Source organism: Procambarus clarkii, chromosome 21 (genome assembly GCF_040958095.1).
Source record: "Procambarus clarkii isolate CNS0578487 chromosome 21, FALCON_Pclarkii_2.0, whole genome shotgun sequence".
In the NCBI taxonomy this organism is placed as follows: Eukaryota; Metazoa; Arthropoda; class Malacostraca; order Decapoda; family Cambaridae; genus Procambarus; species Procambarus clarkii.
Genome location: NC_091170.1, coordinates 24,176,095 through 24,198,296, shown reverse-complemented (window position 1 = coordinate 24,198,296; position 22,202 = coordinate 24,176,095).

Sequence of the window (22,202 nt, the reverse complement as noted above, 5' to 3'; positions counted from 1 at the left end):
GTTCTAACCTACCAGTTCGTCTAGGTCCAATGCTTGTCTTTAGCTCTTCTGTTCCATAGGTAAAAGAAATATTCATATTTTGTGTTTCCATCTCGTTGACCAAGTAAAAGTTTACCCATTTTAAAATACACAGTGATGATCCAGTTATGGTCATCATATTTGAGTATCACGATAACTTTTTGATATGTCGATATTCTTTAAGATGTACGGAATGGCCAATAGAAAGTAAACCATAAGAATTCCCATTATGGAGTAAGACACACTTTAGGGTCCTCTTTTTACTATCTACAAACAATTGCCACTCATCTGGACCATATAGTGTCAAACACAAACACTTTATTTAACAAACCTGACTCATCATAACAATAAACTAAATCACTGTCAACTCCAATTATTGCAAAATAAATTTTTCCCTAATATACAACCCGTCCTCAGACCAAGTCCATTCCATCCAGCGGTCTAACCCTGTTGGAAATATCCAACACTTATTCTTCATATTAATATTCTAATAAATGATTCTTGTATTATCCATAGTAATTTACTAATGTTACTAACTTGTAGATTAATCATATTAATTCTTTTTCTACTGCGCAAATTATTTTACCGAATATTTGTACTTCATGGCGTGGGTGCGTCCAATCACTTAGCATAGGGAAAGATAACTTCTACATACCAGAGAATTAAATTATATTCTCACTGCGTATCAGTATTCTTTGTTAAGAACTATTGACTGATACTACATACACCAGTGATCATATCAATTCGTGTTATTAGCTGAAGATCACAAGATAACAGTAATCTCTGTTATCCTAAAGTTAACATGGAGGAATGAAATTCTACCTCCATTTCACGTCTATATGAACTTAGTTCATTTTAATTATTATGTGACGAGAATATATATAACATCACCTCCTTATAGCACTGTGGAGAAATGCCAGACAGACCACTGGAACATTATCTAACACAGTGCACAGTTACCAACCCATTAAGATTTCAACTTAGATTCAACAGAGCAGAAGAAGTTGTTAAACACATGGCAAAATCTTACTGAAGCGACCATACGAGTCATAAATACTCATACTCCGCCCAAGTAAAACAGAAACAAGCAACACTTAGTGATCCAGCCAGAGGCTTAGGGCCTGTGCAGGAATATCCCTGCAAAAAAAAAAAACTATATTATCAAACCCAGCCTTATTTTCTCACGAAATAGAGTAATCATTAAGAGAAGAATTCTCCGTTTTACTACTACGTGCTTTTGCACATGCATCAACGAGACTGGGAAGAGGGAGGAGAGGAGCGCCATTATTACTCTCTTACCTTCCATGAGAACAAGAGCGATCATGGGGTGCACGGAGTTTACGTAATTTAACAGGCCATTCAGAGGACATTCATTCAGCAGCGAGTGTCTGGGCACCGCAGTGTCTCCAGCATCGATCAAATGGTCGTTTCGGCGAGCACCAACTGGTTAAGTTGCATAGTTTTGTACTTATTGAGATCTCTTTATGACAAACGTGTAAACTTGCTCGTCGTTATAACGTGGGCCTCCTCTTAACAAAAAGTATGTCCCATTCTGGACTACGCTCACCCATTTCTTCAGAGATAGAGAAAAATTAATCTCGAAGTAAGCAGTCTTTACAAATCCATTATAATTTCAGCTTGTGCCAGAGCAACACGAGGAAAGATGAGCTTTTCCTTCCACGTGTGATTCAGGACCGCACGTCTCGACAAGCCTACTGAAGTGTCTCCTTTGATGCGCGCTGCTATCTCGTCCATACAGCTAACTGTCTTAATTATTTTGTAGTACTAACCGTTAGGGCATTATTGATCTTCCAAATAAGATCGTTTTCATTTAATAACCATTTATTAGCCATTTAATATTTACAGATATTCTACATACATATTAATGGTGTAGTGAAGTTAATTGACATATATTTCATTGTACAATAATATAATTCCATATCCATGATTTATTCTGATGAAGAACCAGCATCGGATTATTGTGCTAGTGACGTAATAATTTCTTAGCGCTTGTACCCCCCATTTTGTGCGAGTGAGTTTGACTATTAATTTAATCATAATATACAGTCTTATTACTGTTTTAATATTGCATTATCCATTCCTGAAAATCCATAGGCACTAGTTCGTGGATTTAATTTCAATACATTCGCTCATTTCCGTTTTCCCCTTTCTCACAAAAAAGGGGTGATCCTTCACAGCTATCGAATATATGATTATTTTGATTAATATATTTGAGTAAAATTTTCCCACAACCCCAAAGACGCATTCATCAATTTTAACATGGTGTTCATTCAAAACAGGAATTTTCTGAAATATAAATTAATATTGTTATATCTTAACCTACTATGTATATTTAGGTTCTAATTAAGTTAGGTTAGTTGTTTAGGTTCCGTTGGCAATTATTTGCATTTGTAGTACATGAGTGAAGCCTTTACAGCATTATAGTTCGAACCAAAGTTGTCAGCAAACAGCCCGTCCTCCAAACAAAGACCCAAAAGTGATTCCATGCACCCTCCAAACCCCCTGTTTATGAATGAAAAATGGTTTGCACACGACTTCCAACTGATGGAGTTTGAACAGTTCCGGAACAAGTCCTTCACTGACGAATTTTGTTCGAACCACAATACTGTAAATGCTTCACCCAGGTACTACAAATACAAATAATCACCAACGGAACCTAAACACCTATCTAACCTAACCTATGCCAATATGCTAATATATTATAATATTAATTTATATTTGAGATAATTCCTGTTTTGAATGAACAGCAAGTTAAATTTTATGAATGCGTCTGTGGGGTCGACCGCTGGATGTAATGAACTTAAGTAGAGAACGGGTTGCAGTGAAGCACTTGTTTCGGACGTGTTCGGACGTCAACAGTTGTGAGTCGTGTGTAAACCGTTTTTCATTCATAAACAAGGGTGTTGGCGGGTGCATGGAATGGATTTTGAACCTTTGTTTAGAGGACGGGCTGCTTTCCAGCCCGTCCTCCAAACAAAGATCCAAAAGTGATTCCATGCACCCGCCAAACCCCCTGTTTATGAATGAAAAGCGGTTTACACACGACTCACAACTGCTGACGTTCGAACATATCCGGAACAAGTGCTTCACTGACGAATTTTGTTCGAATCACAACGCTATAAATGCTTCACCCACGTACTACAAATATAAATAATCGCCAACAGAACCTAAACACCTAACCTAACCTATCCTATACCTATATATACACAATATGCTAATATATTATAATATTAATTTATACTTAAGAAAATTCCCGTTTTGAATGAACAGCATGTTAAAATTTATGAATGCGTCTGTGAGGTTGACCGCTGAATGTAATGGACTTGAGTCGAGGACGGGTTGCGGCTTTCATGGGTAGGGGAAGGGTGGTGTTAAACTTTGCAACACTGCTTTGCGAGGTGCCAAGTTCTTTCAAGATTTTACACATTTTGTTTTTACATTAACGACTAAGTAATATTTGCATTATATTGTCGAGGAAAACTGGTCTTTACTGTTAATATTTTTAATGAATGCTGTGTGATATTATAATTCTTTTTCGTCACGAATAGAAGCATATGATCAAATATAATCCAGGAAGCATGAAGTAAAAACCGTTCATCATTCATTAAAGCTCATTAAAAATAGTAAACAAACAGCATTTAATGAATGAAGGCCCAGGTGGCCTGTGTCACTGATTACTTGGATCTTCAAACAGATTGCTATTTGTTGTTATTATACTGTCTTGATATTATCACCAATTATATAACAACTGTTTATTTCATTATTCACGTAGTAGTTACATACAATACGATTTTTTACTGAGAATGTCCTTATTTGCGTTTAAAATATATCTGTTTTATTGGCTAATAAAAGAACAAAGGATGAAGAAAAATATAAGAGAACGGTAATGGTAGACAGCAGTAACACTCTTAAGCATTATGCAATAATAAACACAAACTCGTTCTTTGCTTGCAGTAGAGAAAAGTCTACATGGAAGGACTCAGCTTACGTGAGATTAAGAGCAAGATACAAATACTTTTGGCAATATGGAGTTGATGTCAGTGAACAGATAAGGAGTGTAAATTATACGGTATGCCACACGCCCACATCTTAGATCATTATGTATTAGAGTGTAAACTTCTAGATAACTATAGAAATAAGAAAAAGTAGTTACCACATCAAATCGTTTGGATGTGTGGTAATGGTATGATAGAGATAATACTTGGGAGGTATAAGCACTTTGCCCCAAACGTGTAACACTCTCCTCTCCCCTATTATATAATTTACCCCTATACATTTCCAATCACCTATTATATCCGTCTCTCTCTCTCTCTCTCTTCCCCCCCTCTCTCTCTCTACAGCTCTTCTCTACCTCTTTCCCTATGTCCCCCTCTCCTTCTCTCTCCCCCTCATCCTTCCTGCAACCACCTGCCTCTTCCGTCCCCTCTCATCTATCATCTCCCTTCATCTCTTCCTTATACCTCCTCGCCCTCTGTCTCCCCCTTACCATCTCTCTATCTCTTCCTTCTCTCTCTCTTACCCATGTAGTCTATCTTCGTTATCTTGAGGTCATCTTGAGATGATTTCGGGGCTTTAGTGTCCCCGCGGCCCGATCCTCGACCAGGCCTCCACCCCCAGGAAGCAGCCGGTGACAGCTGACTAACACCCAGGTACCTATTTTACTGCTAGGTAACAGGGGTATAGGGTGAAAGAAACTCTGCCCATTGTTTTTCTCGCCGGCGCCCGGGATCGAACCCGGGACCACAGGATCACAAGTCCAGCGTGCTGTCCGCTCGGCCGACCGGCTCCCCTACACTAATCTACGTCTAACACTAATCCTACGTACCAAAAAGGATTCAAACATGATGGTCGGACAATCAACAGAGCACAGGTGGAGGAGAAGGACAAGGAGTGTTTTTCATGGGGATGATTGCTCATGCAGGAAGTGAAATCAGTGGGGAACTAAAAGACATGAAAGAAACCATAATTAATCCATATATATACAACAAATTGAACTGAGCACAGCACAGGAGGAAATAAAGACCCCCTCAGAAAGAACTTTCCTCAGACTCAGGCCCAGGCAACCAACCCCCAGGTAGCAGGAAATATAGCAATATCAGGGACCTCTACAATGGGTACCACCTATGCGGAAATGCTTAGAAAGAGCCCAGAAGTCAGACCACAGTCAGGGAAGTTGCAATAAAAGCAGCAACTTCATGGGAGGCAGCATGGTGCACCAGTCAGCTACTGGAAAGGAAAAGAACTGTAATCATGGTAGTTATTAAGGAAAAAAAAGGTTCTAGTCAGAAAGAGCGGAATGCTAAGAACATAGCTGCAGTGTAAGAGATCCTGGCGGAGATACAAATGGAGGGGCTGAGGAATGAATTGAGAAAGTTTTCCGGCTTGGCCAGTACAACAAGGATATAAATCTATTGATAAAGGATGTATTCAGAAATAAGGCCACCAAAGGGAACATTCTAGTAAAGAAGATCAAACTGCAATATGTAAGGGAATACAGACAGGTAATCCTTTAGAGGGACATTACCAGGGACGAAATAATGCAGGAAGCAAATGCAAGGAAAAGATGCTGGGAGAGTGAAGGGAGGCAGGGAAACACAGTACTCATCCCATCAATCCCAGAGGGAAGTGGGAAAACCTCCAACCAGCAATTCAGGAACCCCAAAGAGAACTGTAACACCCCCACCTGCCACCACATAGAAGTCTCCCCCCTAACTCCGAACACCCCCCATCCTCCCCACCTCCTGCTTCCCCACCCCCTGATCTTCTTCCTGCTCCAAGCAGACCAACGCAAGATCTAAGACTTCCATCTCCCACCCCACCTCTCCCGAAAATCATGGTAACTATCCCACAGGAGGAAGAGCCTGCCCAACCAGCTCTGCCCCATGGAACAGCTTCCTCCACTAGTGAAGAGTGTGTGTGTGTAATAATGGATATGGGCAGGTGAGCTTCAAGAAAATGTACTCAAATATATATGAGATTACCAATAAAGCAAGTGAACTTGCTGAAAGAAACGAAAAGAAAAGAACTTGCAGGAAGAAAACCAAGATGTAATAGGACTCACAGAAACGAAGTTGTCAGGCATCACAACGAATGCAGTGTTTCCACAGGACTACTATATAGTATGGAAAGAACAGGAAGGGGGAGGAGGAGGAGGAGGAGGAGGAGGAGGAGGAGGAGGAGGAGGAGGAGGAGGAGGAGGAGGAGGAGGAGGAGTGATGAGGAAGAACTGGAATTTCGAAGAGATGGATTTCCCGGGCTGTGGAGGAATCAGAGACTACATAACAGGAATAATGACAATGGGTGGACCTAAGATAATAGTAACATTCATTTACAACACTCCATTAAATGGTAGAAGACCCAGACAGGATTTCGATCAAATAGACACAACATGAGAATGATTAATATAATAGAGGGAGCAGCTTCAGTTGCCTGCAGGAATATCTCCAGACTCTTAATCATGAGTGACTTCAAGCAAGGTAAGATACAATGTAGAACCACAGTGAGGCTCAGATATATAGAGATCTAAACTATTGAACCTGACAGCAAGAAACTTTCTGAGCCAACATGCCATGGAACCCTCAAGAATGAGAGGCAATGACGAGCCAGCTAGTTCGACCTGATATTCATCTTGAATAAATCAGAAATAAGGGAAATCAAATCTGAATCCTTCATGGGAATGAGTGACCACAGTGTACTGACATTTAAGTATCTGGTGGAGGTAGGTATAACCTATCCAAGGAAGGGATCAAAAAGGCTGGCTCACCGAAGAGGAAAATATGACGATATGAGGAACTGCCAAATGGGAATACCATGGGAAACAGAACTCAGAGAAAAGACTTTACAGGACTTGAGAAGTATGCACCCAGACTAGTCCCAGAACTGAGAGGTATGAGTTACGAGGAAAGACTATGGGAGCTAACCCTCACGTCTCTGAAAGATATAGGAGTAAGGGGAGATATGATCACTACCTACAAAATTATGAGAGGAATTGAGATGGTGGACAAATACAAAATATTTAGCATGGGTGGAAAACGAAGGAGACACAGGTGGAAGCTGATTACTTAAATAAGACACATAGACATTAGAATTTTTTGTCAGTATTAGGGAAGTTATAAAAAAAGAATGCATTAGGCAGTGGTGTGGTGGAGGCAGACTCCATACACAGCTTCAAATATAGATATGATAGAACCCAATAGGCTCAGGATTCTGCACACCGGTTGATTGACAGTTGAGAGGCGGGACCAAAGAGCCAAGGAAGGACCAAAGACCAACCCCTGCAAGGACAACTAGGTGAGTACTTAAATGCAGTGATGACTATTTTAGAGTGTAAAATATGATTTTTGTATTTTGATTTGTGGATTTGTAGCCACTGGTCTTATGAGCCCCTTGAGGGACCTGAAGTAGAGGAGGGTAGAAATTGCCTAATCTACTCAATCCTTTTCAGATATATCTTATTGTCTCAATAATCATACTTGAACTTGAACTTGGGAGTGAACATGAGAGACCAGTGAACCAGTAAGTTATATAATTTGACATTAAAAGAAAATCGATTGTTTTAAAATGTGTGATAAGCTTACAATAGCTGCATATTTTTCATTTATTATTTGGCAAATTCCCATTTCGTTTTTTAAAGTTTTTCTAAACCAAACCTAATAATTACCTAAGTGTAATTACAAGATGAGAGCTACGCATGTCGCGTCCATCTTCTGAGCACTCTTTGTCATATAATGCTTTGAAACAACTGACTGTTTTGGCCTCCATCACCTTCTCACATAAATTGTTCCATCAGTCTACCAATCTGATTGCGAAAGTGCTTTTTTGTATATTTTTTAGACAGCTCTGTTTAGTTAGTTTAAATATATTACCACTTGTCCTAGAAGTTCCAGGTCTCAGAAATTATTCCTTATCAATTTTGTCGATACCCGTTACTATTGTGAACGGTGATAATATCGCCTCTTTTTCATCTATCTTCTAGTTTTGGCATATTTAATGACTCTAACCTGTCCTCGTAGCTCTTGTCTGTCAGAAATACATGTTTCTCTTCATTTGCCAAATCAACCAACTTCTTTCATGTTATTCTTTTGGCGTACTGAGTAATTCTGTACTGTTGGGAAGAATTATTAATTGTAATTAGTGCATATTGGATTAGTGTAGAACTTCATGGAATATTTAATTCTTAGGGATAAATTATGTGGAATTAACTCGCATATAATTGCCTGTCATGGAACTTTGGAGAATTTGAAGCAATTATATTTTTCCTAATATAATGCCTACACCATTTAGTTGCATATCTATGCACCTTTTCCAGTTTGCTGATGTGCTGCTTAACATATGGGCACCATACAGCTGCTGTATATTCCAACTTTGGTATCTCAAAGGTCGTGAACAATTTCCTTAGTTTATCCTCATGCATGCATTGAAAAGCAATTCTGAAACTGGAAAGTGTAGCATAGGCTCCTCACACAATGTTCTTATGTGATCCTTGGGTGACATATATATGTCACCCAAGGATCCAAGGTATATGCACTACTTAAATATATATATATATATATATATATATATATATATATATATATATATATATATATATATATATATATATATATATATATATGTATATATGTATATATGTCGTACCTAGTAGCCAGAACGAACTTCTCAGCCTACTATGCAAGGCCCGATTTGCCTAATAAGCCAAGTTTTCATGAATTAATATATTTTCTCTAATTTTTTTCTTATGAAATGATAAAGCTACCCATTTCATTATGTATGAGGTCAATTTTTTATTTTTGGAGTTAAAATTAACGTAAGATATATGACCGAACCTAACCAACCCAACCTAACCTATCTATATAGGTTAGGTAGCCGAAAAAGTTAGGTTAGGTTAGGTTAGGTTAGGTAGGTTAGGTCGTCGAAAAAACATTAATTCATGAAAACTTGGCTTATTAGGCAAATCGGGCCTTGTATAGTAGGCTGAGAAGTGCATTCTGGCTACTAGGTACGACATATATATATATATGCAGAATAACCACATATGAAAAATAGAAAATGCTTAACGCGTTTTCGGCTAATTCGCCTTCATCAGAGCAAAGTAGAATGAAGATAAGATTGCTGATCAGACCTTTATATCCGCCTGGGCAGATCACCTGACCACCAAAAATAAGTGGAGGAAAGGAATTATAAGAAAGAAGGTAACTGCAGAAGGCCTATGCTGCTTGGCCTTGGCTTGGTAACTGCTTGGCCTTCTGCAGTTACCTTCTTCCTTATAATTCCTTTCCTCCACTTATTTTTGGTGGTCAGGTGATCTGCCCAGGCGGATATAAAGGTCTGATCAGCAATCTTATCTTCATTCTACTTTGCTCTGATGAAGGCGAATTAGCTGAAAACGCGTTAAGCATTTTCTCTTTTTCATATGTGGTTATTCTGCATACTTGGATCAGTGTTTTTGTGATCATTGTTTCATATATATATATATATATATATATATATATATATATATATATATATATATATATATATATATATATATATATATATATATATATATATATATATATATATATATATATATATATATATATATATATATATATATATATATATATATATATATATATATATATATATATATATATATATATATATATATATATATATATATATATATATATATATATATATATATATATATATATATATATATATATATATATATGCAATTGACGATCACAAAACACTGATCATTTTATACGGAAAATCCACAGAGAAATATGAAATGAGGTGAACGTTTCGGCTTTGTTAAAGCTTTTGTCAACACCAGACTGACTAAGGAGAAGGGAGAAGGGGGAGGATATATAGGCCGACACCTGACCAACCCATCCCTAAGGTTGGTCAGGTGTAATTAACCAAAAACAGGTAAAGCTTAGCTTAGAATGGTCAAAGAAGATTAAGCGGTCAGAGAATAAGGATGAAAGATTAAAGAAAAGCCTCATGAACACACAATATATGAATATACAATTATAATGAGACATTGTAAGCCTCTCTATCAGAGTTGTTTCTTAAACTGTTGTGCAATATTATAACTTAAAAATGGATCAAGTTTGTACATTCCAGTACTAACATTAAGAAGATTTGGACACTGACTGATTAGAGCAGACTCAATCATAATGTTAATACTGGAATAACTTCTTAATGTTAGTACTGGAATGTACAAATTTGATCCATTTTTAAGTTATAATATTGCACAACAGTTTAAGAAACAACTCTGATAGAGAGGCTTACAATGTCTCATTATAATTGTATATTCATATATTGTGTGTTCATGAGGCTTTTCTTTAATCTTTCATCCTTATTCTCTGACCGCTTAATCCTCTTTGACCATTCTACGCTAAGCTTTACCTGTTTTTGGTTAATTACACCTGACCAACCCTAGGGATGGGTTGGTCAGGTGTCGGCCTATATATCCTTCCCCTTCTCCCTTCTCCTTAGTCAGTCTGGTGTTGACAAAGGCTTTAACAAAGCCGAAACGTTCACCTCATTTCATATTTCTCTGTGGATTTTCCGCATATATATATATATATATATATATATATATATATATATATATATATATATATATATATATATATATATATATATATATATATATACATATATATGTATGTATATATATATATATATATATATATATATATATATATATATATATATATATATATATATATATATGCGAACAAGCCTGAATGGTCCCCAGGATAATATGCAACTGAAAACTCACACCCCAGAAGTGACTCGAACCCATACTCCCAGAAGCAACGCAACTGGTATGTACAAGACGCCTTAATCCACTTGACCATCACGACCGGACAAAATGAGGTGATAGCCGAGGCTATTTGAACCACCCCACCGCCGGCACTCGGATAGTAATCTTGGGCATAGCATTTTACCAAATCACCTCATTCTTTGGGGCACACGTGAGGAACACAAATGCGAACAAGCCTGAATGGTCCCCAGGACAATATGCAACTGAAAACTCACACCCCAGAAGTGACTCGAACCCATACTCCCAGAAGCAACGCAACTGGTATGTACAAGACGCCTTAATCCACTTGACCATCACGACCGGACAAAATGAGGTGATAGCCGAGGCTATTTGAACCACCCCACCGCCGGCACTCGGATAGTAATCTTGGGCATAGCATTTTACCAAATCACTCATTTTGTCCGGTCGTGATGGTCAAGTGGATTAAGGCGTCTTGTACATACCAGTTGCGTTGCTTCTGGGAGTATGGGTTTGAGTCACTTCTGGGGTGTGAGTTTTCAGTTGCATATTGTCCTGGGGACCATTCAGGCTTGTTCGCATTTGTGTTCCTCACGTGTGCCCCAAAGAATGAGGTGATTTGGTAAAATGATATGCCCAAGATTACTATCCGAGTGCCGGCGGTGGGGTGGTTCAAATAGCCTCGGCTATCACCTCATTTTGTCCGGTCGTGATGGTCAAGTGGATTAAGGCGTCTTGTACATACCAGTTGCGTTGCTTCTGGGAGTATGGGTTCGAGTCACTTCTGGGGTGTGAGTTTTCAGTTATATATATATATATATATATATATATATGTCGTACCTAGTAGCCAGAACGCACTTCTCGGCCTACTATGCAAGGCCCGATTTGCCTAATAAGCTAAGTTTTCATGAATTAATTGGTTTTCGACTACCTAACCTACCTAACCTAACGTAACCTAACTTTTTCGGCTACCTAATCTAACCTAACCTATAAAGATAGGTTAGGTTAGGTTAGGTAGGGTTGGTTAGGTTCGGTCATATATCTACATTTACTTTAGCTCTAATACAAAATTTTTTACCTCATACATAATGAAATGGGTAGCTTTATCATTTCATAAGAAAAAAAATTGAGAAAATATATTAATTCATGAAAACTTGGCTTATTAGGCAAATCGGGCCTTGCATAGTAGGCTGAGAAGTGCGTTCTGGCTACTAGGTACGACATATATATATATATATATATATATATATATATATATATATATATATATATATATATATATATATATATATATATATATTGTGACGATAATCTCTTTCAAGAGAGATTGAGCCTGCTCTTCCCTATATCAGTCACGTCATTCTACAAGTACAAGATGCTAAATTAAAGATACGTCCACCAGTAGCACCAAACGTTTTGACCAGGAAGCAAAGCATACCCTGCACCACCCGTCACGCCGGCTCACCGCCCGTCGTCAACGAGCTAACTACCCATTCTCCGCCTGCCTGCTCCTGATTGGCTGGTATATCGCCGACGGCACACCTGCACCTGCACTCACGCCCTCTACCTGAGTCGACGTCTGGGCCAGCTCAAGCCGTCCTCCTCAGAATATTCCTGTGCTCTTAGAAGTTGACATCTCTCTCTGGTATACTAAGCCCTGGCTGTCGTATACTAAGGGAGGTAGCAGCTATAGCCAATATTCTCAGCACCTGATTATTATTGCATTGCACATTATTTTATTGTAGAGTAAATTTCCATATCTAGTAATTATTCATGTTTTGTTTGTTGACTTGTTTTGAATTTTACGTAAGCCAAGGGATTGTCTTTGTTCATACTTTGTTTTCTAAAGTAATTAAAATTTCATTGTTTATATTTTGTGTTTTGCGTGTCTTCCCATTACCTTACCACAGACAAACAGGGAGCAGTCTCTTTTTTTTTGTAAGTGTGACCAGGCATTGACACCTGCCATTGGAGGACTGCCGAACATCAACACTCCAACACTTTACCGGCACAATATATATATATATATATATATATATATATATATATATATATATATATATATATATATATATATATATATATATATATATATATATATATATGCCTATACTTGCATAAACCACAAGTGAAGATTAACAATCTTTGGACAACACCCACCAGTGGGCCTCGAACCCAGAAAGCACAACTACCTTCCAGTAGCTGCCATAACTAGTACGCCTTAACCCACTACACCATCAGACCCTACAAAAGAAGTAGAGACTTCGAGATATATATACACCTCAAATATCTCCACTTCCCGAGGGCACTAGACAAGTGAGAGGTTACTATACGTTTTTTCATCAAGCCACTGTTAATTTGAGAGAACTCGTGTCCATGCTATAAGCCTATACTTGCATCAACCACAAGTGAAGATTAACAATCTTTGGACAACACCCACCAGTGGGCCTCGAACCCAGAAAGCACAACTACCTTCCAGTAGCTGCCATAACTAGTACGCCTTAACTCACTACACCATCAGACCCTACAAAAAAAGTAGAGACTTCGAGATATATATACACCTCAAATATCTATATATCGAGATATATATACACCTCAAATATATATATAGATATATATATATTGTTGGGGTTCACCATAAGAGGGCGAGCAACAGTATACACAAGGTCACTCACCGTAGCCCTGCGGGTCTTCACTCTATCCTTGCGGCGCCACTGTATGCCAGGAGAGTATCCCAGTCAATCCCAACCGGCCTCTGATCGAGAATGAGTGAGAACACAGCTTGTTCTCTTTACAGCTGTGTGCCCGCCCCGACAAAAGGCTCTACTATTAACCACAAGGTCTCCAACTGGTGTTTCCCGTGTCCAGTAACACGTCAGTGGTTTTGTTGAATTGTGGTAACAGTGGCAAGAGCACACTCAATAGGTCTGATATCAGGCAGGTATTTATTTCTATCACTCTATTTCCTTTCATGTATTATATCATCCCCTCCACAAGAAATATGGAGGGGATGATACAAACGCCAAGGTATTTTGTGTTTTACTTAAAACTCAAGACATCACATCCATATATCAACAAGTAAACAGCTATTTCATGCGTAAGTCGCTCGTTCCCACATATAATCATGAACTCGCCAAGCTGGCAATGCTCCCCCTCACGTCAGTGTCTAAATCAGCTGGGCGACTCCCTCTCCCCCCCCCCCACTGCGTGATCACTTACTGCACTTGTTTGTTGGCGAAATATGCCTGTTGCTTTAAATTCTCAAGGATCACTATATGTTCAAACAACACAATATCTGCGACAATATCAATAGAACGTAAATACTTCGCTGCACTGATCTTGAGCTCAATTAAACATTTCTATATTAATGAACACAATAATTCACTATCATGGTATAACACACTGTACCTCATTTAATGATAACGCATGCAAGTATATATTACTGGAGTTCTCAGTAATTCCTTTCGTGGGCGAATATTCAATTGATCACTGCACACATGAATGGTTATTCAATACACAAGCATAGACATATATATATATATATATATATATATATATATATATATATATATATCTATATATATATATATATATATATATATATATATATATATATATATATATATATATATATATATATATATATATATATAAATATATATATAGATACGAATAAGCCTGAATGGTCCCCAGGACAATATGCAACTGAAAAAAAATTGTCCTGGGAACCATTCAGGCTTGTTCGCATTTGTGTTCCTCACGTGTTGCCCCAAAAATGAGGTGATTTGATAAAATGCTATGCCCAAGATTACCATCCGAGTGCCAGCAGGGAAGTGGGTCAAATAGCCTTGGCTATCACTTCCTTATGTCTGGTCGTGATGGTCAAGCGGATTAAGGCGTCCCTGTACATACCAGTTGCGTTGCTCCTGGCAGTATGGGTTCGAGTCACTTCTGGGGTGTGAGTTTTCAGTTATATATATAGATAAATCATAGATATCAATAATAGTAATAATATAGTTACTGGGCACATAGCCTAACACCAAATACTGGTACATTTATATATATATATATTCTCTCACTAAATGATCATATTAAAGTCTCATGAAAGACATTATCAACACAGTAAATTCATCAATTACTCCGGGTGCCTGCACACACCAATAATAATAATAGATACCGTGAGTGCTCTATGTAGCCCCACTCTGCACACTTGTGCCTTACTGTGACATCGACCTAGGTGAGACTTGCTCACTACATGAAAGATATGCAGTCCACATATATATAGCTAACTAAACGGGAATTGGGAGGGAAACTAGAATCACCTACTTCCACCTATCCTCCGGTGAGAGTTGAGTTGTAGCTCCTGGTCCAGGCTCCTGCCTCGTGTCGGGAACACCCCCACACACACCCTGTCGCGTCCTCCAGGAACCCAATCAACATCACAAAATAAACGCGTCGTCTCCGTGTTCTGTCCTCCGCGGGTCCGTGCTCCTCCTCCACGTCTTGTAGGGTTGGAGTCGGTCTCCCGGCCGTCAACTTCTCCTCCCAACTACGGCTGCCAACCTACGTCTCGGCTGCAGTTGTATGGATTCCCAATTAGTATCTTCTTTCACTGCTTCCCAGTGGATTGGCCCAGCCACTACGTCGTCACTGTGAAGCTATCAGACGTCCCAGACAATACTGCCTAGACTTCACCTGCACAGCACCCGACCCTGGAGCACTTGATGCTCAATATTCCGTCAGTTCTCTCTTCGGTCCACACATGGAATGAATGAAGACCTCTCGGCGTACTTGCAGACTACGAGTGACGCATAAGATCCACGGGAGTGGCGTTTTACTGTCAGATTGACAGGATCAACCTTCACACATCTGTCCACCTTGACGTGCCGTGACAGACTGATTCCCTCATGGAGGATTGGCCCAGCCATTACGTCATCACTGTGAAGCTATCAGCCGTCGCATACGTTGCTGCCTAGACTCCACTCTTACACAACACCTGTCCATGGAGCACTTGATGCTCAATATTCTGTCAATTCCTTCTCTGGTCCAACACATGAACGAAGGAAGACCCCACAGGTGCTGGCAGACCACGGGTGATGCGTAAATCCTCCGGAGACGGGGTAAACTGTCCAACTGACAGGACCCCCCAGCGCGTGTCCGACCTCCTTGACGTGCTGTCTTAGACTGTTAGTGCCACCGCGGTGCAATGACCGGACCCCCCTTCCTTCGTGACGTCATACTTGCCATGAGAGGCTTTCATTGGCTCTCTGTGCCACGTCGCTGTCGGTGACCAATCTGGCGCCACTGACGTCACACAGTTTTGGCGGCAAAACGGAGGGGCCAGCGCCATATTGGCTTCCTAAAGGGCCTATACCACAGGCCAAAATACTCTTCTTTTACAAATTTCTCGGCACCTCGAGAACACTACACTCTCCCACATATTTCAAACTGATGCCTGCGACGTAGAGAACGCTCGGGTAAAGTGGACATGACTCTTACAGCAGGTGTGGGAGAAATATAAGGAGGGGAACACCGTCACATACCCCTCCCCTTAAAATAAGTCATGTCTGGTTAGTGTATACAGGACAGGGCATCTGCTACTACGTTGTCTTTCCCTCGGATGAGTTTAATCTCCAACCAGTACTCCTGCCGCCAATGCGAAACGCTCCCTATGTATCCGTTGACCGTTCCCACGGTCACTCCTGGTGTCCATTGTTCCTTCAGCATGGACAGAGGACTTCGCACCTTTTGTCCATACACCAGCTGGAAAGGTGAGAAACCTAACGATCCTATCACTGCGTTACGTATGGCAAACAACGCAGGGCATACTGCTTCATCACACTCAGTTCCCTGCTCTGCGCAGAACACTCTCATCAGCATGCCGTCCTGTACGTAACAATGAGTGGCCCTCTCAGGACCAACACGTCCTCCATTGGCCTCATGAATCAATTCGGGGAACTCTATCTGCTGCAACTCTCCAAGACGAGTGAGGTCCACCCCTAGAGAATTGGTGAGGGTCACCTGTAACTCACCATCTGGGCTACCTTCGCCCTCCACTCGTTCTCCGGGTCCCATGAAGAGGCGATCGATTTCCAGACTGTCGGACGTCTCCTCGTCAACCCTATCAGATCCACACCCTCCATGTCCGTCGCACTGCCTCGGAATCACAGCACAAACCGGGAACGCCACCGTGGCGATTCCTTTCTCGTCCCCACAGGCGTCTAACACTCCGCCTGTCTCCTCATAGTGCTCCAAGCACTCCTCGCCCTTCACGTGATTCGGGAGGACATATCCTCCACATGCATCATTTCCCAAGATGACTTGTGCCTCCATCTTGGGCATTGATGCACAGACCCCCACCACAAGGGTCTGGCAGCCATAATCAGAATTCAGAGTCACCTGGTGTAGGGGCATCCTCACTGGGCCTCCCACAGTGGTCACACTTGCCACCCCCACACTGGTACTCTCGTAACCCTCGGGGAACAGGGTTTCGCTCACCAGGGTAAAATCTGCCCCAGTGTCTCTTAATATTCTCACCGGAATGGGGTCTGCGTCCCCCATCCTTACGGTTCCCTCACACACGAACTGGTGAACTCTTTTCTCCCCACTCAGTACGGGTTCATCCCGCACCCTCTCAGCGATCTGGTCCTCGACCCTCACGAAAGCCACGTTCCCCCGCTGCTCAGGGTGTCTGCATTCCCGCGCGACGTTTCCGAATACTCCACAGTTGTAGCAGCGGATCCTTCTTTTTCTGTGGATCTTCCTCGCGCCATTCATCGACTCCTCCGTTTCGGCAACAGCTCCAGAGCTCTCAGCTTGGGACTTCTTTACCGGCTCCACAGCACTCTTTGAGCCTCTCCTGTCTCCACTCAAGAGGTGGGACTCAGGAGAACTCGCTCCCGTCCTCCATCCGTCCATCCTTCTATAATTTCTACCATATCCGGAGTATACGGGCGGTCGGTGCTGTCCCTCTCGGAGCGGGCGTAAGGCTTCTTCTAGCATGTCAGCTCTGTCGGCTGCGACCCTCAGGTCCTTTATGTCCGCCTCCTTTACTCTAACCCTGATCTCAGGAGAGAGCACGGACATAAACTTCTCCATGACCATAAGCCTCTTGACATCCTCAGCCGACTTTGCTCCTTCAGACTCCCGCCACTTAAGGAACTTCCTCTCCATGTCCCTCGCCGTCTCCGCATAAGATTTTCCTGGCGAACGGGTACATTCCCTGAATCTCTTCCTGTAACATTCCGGCGTTAGCTTGAAAGAATGGAGCACAGCTCTCTTTACAGCATCGTAGTTGGTGCACTCCCTGAGGTCGAGCATGTTGTAGGCTTCACGAGCTTCCCCGGTGAGCCTACTCTGAACCAGCTCCGCCCACTCCGCCCTCGGCCACTTCTTCAAGGTGGTGACCCTCTCGAAGTGGTCGAAGAAACCTTCAGCTTCATTTGGTACAAAGACCGGCAAATCTCGCTCCCTCACTCGGCGGTCTTCCTGCTGTAGCGGAACAGGTGGAGCTAGCCCTAGCTCAGCTCGCTTCAGCTCCACATCCTTGTTAGCTTCTATCTCCTGCTGTTTCAGCCTAGCTTCTAGCTCGCGCTCCTCTCGTCTTAGCTGTGCTTCTCGCTCTTGTTCTTCCTTGCGCAGCTGTGCCTCTCGCTCTTCTCTGCGCAGCTGTGCCTCTGCTTCTCGCTCTTCTTTGCGCTGCTGTGCCTCTCGCTCTTCTTTGCGCTGCTGTGCCTCTCGCTCTTCTTTGCGCTGCTGTGCCTCTCGCTCTTCTCGTTTCAGCTGTGCCTCTCGCTCTTTTCTGCACAGCTGTGCCTCTCGCTCTTCTCTGCACAGCTGTGCCTCACTTTCTTCTCGCTTCAGCTGTGCTTCCAGCTGCAGCTTCAATATTTCCAGCTTGACACTGCGCCTGCTACCGCTGGATCCCCTGCTGCTTCCACCAATGCTCAGGTGTTCTCCCATACTGGCAGGTGTTTGTGGCCGTTCCTCCCCCAAAGCTTCGTCTCATGCCCTGAGCTGTGCCATGATCTCCAGTCTTCTCTCTCCCACTTTGGAAGATCTCAACTTTATCCCAAAGTGGTCTGTTATCGATTGTAGCTGTGCCTTGTTGCACTCCTCCAACACCTGCTGATCTCTAGTGTCAATGAACCTTGTTACCTTATCATCCTCCATCTTGTGCTATGAGTGATAACCTGTACCTGATACCTAATACCACTGCAAAGTACCACAACTGCAACCTTTATCTTGATCGTAATCCTGGCACGGTCGCCAATGTCGGGGTTCACCATAAGAGGGCGAGCAACAGTATACACAAGGTCACTCACCATAGCCCTGCGGGCCTTCACTCTATCCTCGCGACGCCACTGTATGCCAGGAGAGTATCCCAGTCAATCCCAACCGGCCTCTGATCGAGAATGAGTGAGAACACAGCTTGTTCTCTTTACAGCTGTGTGCCCGCCCCGACAATAGGCTCTACTATTAACCACAAGGTCGCCAACTGGTGTTTCCCGTGTCCAGTAACACGTCAGTGGTTTTGTTGAATTGTGGTAACAGTGGCAAGAGGTCTGATATCAGGCAGGTATTTATTTCTATCACTCTATTTCCTTTCATGTATTATATAGCCACAAGAAATATGGAAGGGATGATACAAACGCCAAGGTATTTTGTGTTTTACTTAAAACTCAAGACATCACATCCGTATATCAACTAGTAAACAGCTATTTCATGCGTAAGTCGCTCGTTCCCACATATAATCATGAACTCGCCAAGCTGGCAATGCTCCCCGTCATGTCAATGTCAAAATCAGCTGGGCGACTCCCCCCCCCCCCCACTGCGTGATCTCTTACTGTACTTGTTTGTTGGCGAAATATGCCTGTTTCTTTAAATTCTCAAGGATCACTATATGTTCAAACAACACAATATCTGCGACAATATCAATAGAACGTAAATACTTTACTGCACTGATCTTGAGCTCAATCAAACATTTCTATATTAATGAACACAATAGTTCACTATCAAGGTATAACACACTGCATCTCATTTAATGATAACGCATGCAAGTATATATTACTGGAGTTCTCAGTAATTCCTTTCGTTGGCGAATATTCAATTGATCACTGCACACATGAATGGTTATTCAATACACAAGCATAGACATATATATATATATATATATATATACATATATATATATTATATATATATATATATATATATATATATATATATATATATATATATATATATATATATATATATATATATATATATATATATATATATATATATATATATAGATATATAGATAAATCATAGTTATCAATAATAGTAATAATATAGTTTCTCGGCACATAGCCTAACACCAAATACTGGTACATTTATATATATATATTCTCTCACTAAATGATCATATTAAAGTCTCATGAAAGACATTATCAACACAGTAAATTCATCAATTACTCCGCGTGCCTGCACACACCAATAATAATAATAGATACCGTGAGTGCTCTATGTAGCCCCACTCTGCACACTTGTGCCTTACTGTGACATAGACCTAGGTGAGACTTGCTCACTACATGAAAGATACTCAGTCCACATATATATAGCTGACTAAAGGGGAATTGGGAGGGAAACTAGAATCACCTACTTCCACCTATCCTCCGGTGAGAGTTGAGTTGTAGCTCCTGGTCCAGGCTCCCGCCTCGTGTAGGGAATGCCCCCACACACACCCTGTCGTGTCCTCCAGGAACCCAATCAACGTCCTAAAATAAACGCGTCGTCTCCATGTTCTGTCCTCCGCGGGTCCGTGCTCCTCCTCCACGTCTTGTAGGGTTGGAGTCGGTCTCTCGGCCGTCAACTTCTCCTCCCAACTACGGCTGCCAACCTACGTCTCGGCTGCAGTCGTATTGATTCCCAATTAGTATCTTCTTTCACTGCTTCCAGTGGATTGGCCCAGCCGCTACGTCGTCACTGTGAAGCTATCAGACGTCCCAGATGATACTGCCTAGACTTCACCTGCACAGCACCCGACCCTGGAGCACTTGATGCTCAATATTCCATCAGTTCTCTCTTCGGTCCACACATGGAATGAATGAAGACCTCTCGGCGTACTTGCAGACTACGGGTGACGCGTAAGATGCACGGGAGTGGCGTATTACTGTCAGATTGACAGGATCAACCTTCACACATCTGTCCACCTTGACGTGTCGTGACAGACTGATTCCTTCATGGAGGATTGGCCCAGCCCTTACGTCATCACTGTGAAGCTATCAGCCGTCGCATACGTTGCTGCCTAGACTCCACTCTTGCACAACACCTGTCCATGGAGCACTTGATGCTCAATATTCTGTCAATTCCTTCTCTGGTCCAACACATGAACGAAGGAAGACCCCACAGGTGCTGGCAGACCACGGGTGATGCGTAAATCCTCTGGAGACTGGGTAAACTGTCCAACTGACAGGACTCCCCAGCGCACGTCCGACCTCCTTGACGTGCTGTCTTAGACTGGTGGTGCCACCGCGGTGCAATGACTGGACCCCCCTTCCTTCGTGACGTCATACTTGCCAAGAGAGGTTTTCATTGGCTCCCTGTGCCACGTCGCTGTCAGTGACCAATCTGGCGCCACTGACGTCACACAGTTTTGGCGACAAAACAGAGGGGCCAGCGCCATATTGGTTTCCTAAAGGGCCTATACCACAGGCCAAAATACTCTTCTTTTACAAATTTCTCGCCACCTCGAGAACACTACACTCTCCCACATATATCAAACTGATGCCTGCGACGTAGAGAACGCACGGGTAAAGTGGACATGACTCTTACAGCAGGCGTGGGAGAAATATAAGGGGGGAACACCGTCACAATATATATATATATATATATATATATATATATATATATATATATATATATATATATATATATATATATATATATATATATATATATATATATTTTTTTTTTTTAAAACCTAGAAGGGGTACCACCTCTGGTGCAAATGTAGGGACCCATAGCCTCGGAGAAGAAAATAAAGAGTACTCAGAGAAGACCTTGTGGATCCTCACTGAACGCTTTGATATTTTCTTCTCCTACCACCCCTATTCTTTTGTTAAGTGTGTATATTTATCTAACTTTATTTGAAAATGTCATTACACAAAAAAAGTTACAATATTGATTACATACAGGGTACAAGGCTGCTTGTCACAAGTTGAATAGCTCCTCCAGCTCCTCAGATGGCGGGCAGGAACCATGGATGCAGTGAGCATTTCCTCTCTGGATTGCCACACTAAGGCGCTGAAAAAGAAAACTGGCAGCTCTGGGGTCTCTAGTTGTTTCGATTAGCTTAGACCCCAACTCCTTTAAAAAGCTAGCAGCACTTTTACCCCAG